This window comes from Arachis duranensis, unplaced genomic scaffold (genome assembly GCF_000817695.3).
Source record: "Arachis duranensis cultivar V14167 unplaced genomic scaffold, aradu.V14167.gnm2.J7QH unplaced_Scaffold_165934, whole genome shotgun sequence".
Classification (NCBI taxonomy): domain Eukaryota; kingdom Viridiplantae; phylum Streptophyta; class Magnoliopsida; order Fabales; family Fabaceae; genus Arachis; species Arachis duranensis.
In genome coordinates, this window is record NW_026264258.1 from 1700142 (window position 1) to 1704368 (window position 4227).

Sequence of the window (4227 nt, forward strand, 5' to 3'; positions counted from 1 at the left end):
TAACCATTAATTTGCTTGCTATTAAATTATATTTTAAATTAAATAGTGTGAAATAGAACCACGTGGAGGAACTTATTTAGTTAGCTTCTTTATTTAATGACAAATTTACGGGTGTGAACTCTCAAGATTTGAGGCAGTTTAAATTGTATTAATTTATATGTATAAAATTTTAATAAATATAAATATAAATTATATATTTATTATATATAAAATATCTGTAAATTATATTATTTAATTATCAGTTTGGTCTTCTTTTTTCTTTTAAAATTTGATCATACCTAATGATTCTAATAGACCATCTATATATATAATAATCAGATGCGGAATTAAATAATTAAATTTAAGAAAGAATAAAAAATTAATTTCATAATAAGAAAATAATTTTAGAATAAATTAAATTAAAATTTGTAATTAATTTGAAAAAAAAAATTGAATGTAGGGACCATTGCCCGGTTCATCTCTATGAGACTCCGCTTTTGTTTGAACAATATGACAATTTGGTCTTTGAAATATCAAATAAATAAAAATATGGCAATATGACCCTAAGTTATGTTCCAATCCAAGAAATTTCTCATAGGAGAATATTGAGATCTAAGCACATGTAGAAAGAAAGACAAAACTAAAATAATCATTTTCAGGTGAGCATGTGCAATAATAAGTTGCAAAGAGGGAAGAAGATAAGATATATAAAACTGGAGGGTCAAACATTTTTTTAATTAAATAATTTCAGATTTTCGTGTATTCTCATCAAGATGATTTTAATTTTATTATTGTTTTAATTTTATTTTTAACATTCTATTTCATTTCAATTTTATTATTTGCTAAAACTTTTTTAAAATGATAAAAATTTAGTGAAACCCCTTTTTTTTTACTTTAAGAGTCTAGCTTTTTAATTAGAGAAAATAATACTTTCTTCTCTTGTAAAATTATATGAACAAAATACTCTCAATAATTATTATGATTATATACCTAAATTAATAATTATTATTTGATTGATTTAAATAATAATGATGATGTAAAATATTTTATCTTTTTATACAAATATATAAATAAAAAAGAATGGATAAGTAATAAGAAAAAATAATAAAAATATTTTATATGTAATAATAAAAGAAACATGTACCCTTAGTATAGGTAACAAAAAAATAAAAATAAAAATAGAATTAAAGAAAATAATAAATATGTATTGAATTTGTTATTTTTATATGATATAAGAGTCACGCTATTTATAAAAATATTACCAAATTTTATAAATATTTATTTATTAATTACTAATTTTCAACTGCTTATCATTATTTTAATACCATGTTTTATTAGCCGTGGGTCAAATTAGTGGCTACTTGCATGCATTTAAATTCTATTTTAAATTGTTTGAAATAGAACCACCGCCAGGGTAGAGCATTCAATTCTACATACTTTCATGCTTATATATAATATAAAAGTTTCCAACATTAAAATACAAAAAAAAGGCATTGAATACCTATTAAATGCTTTTCTATTTTACGAAGTATTTCTACATTATTATTAGTTAGTTAGATATCATTTGTGAATAAATTTGTTATAAATAATGTGAGAAATTTCCAAAGAAGCAATTTGAAACATTAAGATCTTCCGTTTTTGTTTTGAAAAAAAGAAAACCTATTTTGGACTAGAGATAATTTTATATATGTAAGAACTTCTTTAGAGATAATTTTGGGCTAGATTTTCTTTTCTGATCTTTTTAATTTATTCATTAACTACACCACGTCACCACTATACAAACGCACTGGCTATGTTGAAGTTGAGAGTTGAGATCTAAGCACATGAAGAAAGAAAGAGTACGTAAGCCTAAAATTAAAACAGATAAAAAAGAAAGACCAGATTAAAAATCGTCTTGCAAAATCATTTTCAGATGAATATATGTTCAACAGGTTGCAAAGGGGCAAAGTTCATATTTTTGGTTTAATTATTCAGCAGTGTTTCACCGAATTTTCAATTAGATTTTATTTTTTTTTAATTGGATTTTTAGATGTTAATTTTTTTTTTCAATTTAGTTCCTATTAACTTAAACATAAAAAAATTAGTAAATTGTGAAATTATTTGTATATCTTTAGGAACCCAATTAAAAAAATATATAAATGCCTAATTGAAAATTCGATAAAACTATAAATATTCAATAAAAAAATATTTCTATAATCGCTATTTAATAATTATACGATATAAAAAATATTCCTATAATCTCTTTTATTTTGTCATCTCTCGCTTCTGATAAAGATAAGCTTTATTACCAACCAAAGCCAGAACCATTTCAGGGCTTCCATACATAGTTAGATAAAAATTTAGTCAAATCAATTAAATTATTTAATAATTATTAACTATCAACTTTACATAAAATTAGCTCCACTCAATTAAGTTTTCACCATATATGAGTATGAATATGCCTGTAAATTTTTTTAGTATATTAGACCTATAATTTCATTTCATTTTTTATAAGATATTTATTATTTAAAGGTTTAAAATTATGTCGTTATGTTCTATACAACTTTTTAATATGGCTCTTATATAAGGACGACAACACCATCTAAATCACATTACAACATTTATTTTTCATTTTAAGTCATGATTTTTTATATTACGTTTAAAATTATTATTTATTTAAGAAAATAATTTCTAAATTTTCCCCCTTATGATAAATTGTTGGATGCTTTATTGGCTGTGGGTCAATTAATAAATTAAACACGCATTAGTACTTAACCATTATTTGCATGTGATTAAATTCTTTTTTTAAATGTTGTGAAATATACAACCACCAGGTACGTGGATTACTCGGTTATCTAGTTAGCGGTGGATTTGATTTTTTTTTAAATAAAAAATAAAATTTAAAAAATAAAATTTAGTAACTCTTAATTATTACAGAAAAAATAAAATTTTTAAATTAATTTTGTCATATATGATCTTTCATTATACAAAAGTTTTTCTCATTTTTTTCTGAGTTAGAGATTTGGATGATACATTCCTAAGTTAAAGTGGCATGCTAAATTCTACTTGAGCAATAAAAATTATCCAGTAAATATGAAATAAATAACTTTAATTATATAGATATTTCTAACACAAATATACTGTCAACTTTAAATATGAAATTATGAAAATAAAATGAAAAAAAATCATCCTAGATATTTTTAAAAATAGGATAATTTTTTTGCCTTTTTATTTTTATGGTTTTCATATTTAAAATTGACCGAATATTTGTGTTAGAAATGTCTATATATAATTAAAATGATTATTTATTTCTCATTTACTAGATAATTTTTATTGTTCACTTAGAATTTATCATGTCATACGTAAAAATAGAAATATTTTTGTACTTATAATATATTTATGGTTTATGAGTGTAGTAGCTAGCCAAAAGAATACATAATATTATTTCAAGTGAAAATATAATAGATCAACTAATCCTAACTAATAATTACCATGTAACAAGGCAACTGTAATAATATAAAGAATTGAAATCAACATTAATATTTAAAGTATAATATTATTGCAAAATTTGATTAATTTTTATATTTATAACATATTCAAATTAGCCTTCTTAACGTCAATCATTATTATTGGCATGAATACTGCATATTATATTCGGAGATAATTTCTCATACAAGAATCTTGCGTCATCCAGGACCGGGAAAAAGATGAGAGAAAATATACTAAACGACGCTGAACTTGAAATCTAAGCACATGAAGAATGAAAGACAAAAAAATAAAATAAAAAAGAAAAACCAAATTAAAAGTCTTCTTACAAAATCATTTTCAGATCAGATGATAATGTATTTGTAGGGTTTCAGCACGTTAATGGATGCGGATCAAATTTAAATCCTGGACGTTTTTCTAAACAAAAATATTATTTAAAAGATAATAAAAGTAACTTTAAATCAATCTAAAAATTGCTTTATTTTATATTGATTAATTACTTCTGAAATAAATACATAATTTAGATGTAATAAATATATAATTTTAAATTATTGTCTTCATCTAACTTCTAAATTTTTTTTTCATCAACCTAACCTTCACTCACAAGTCACAACTAACTTCCCATACTTATTATTGTCCTAATTATAGAGATTATTGTCCCAAACAATTCTTAATAATCTAATTGTAAATAGCTACAATTAATAATTTTATATTTATAAAAAATAAAATTTAAATAATTACTAATTAATGACAATTTAAAAAATTAAGAATATACTAAAATTA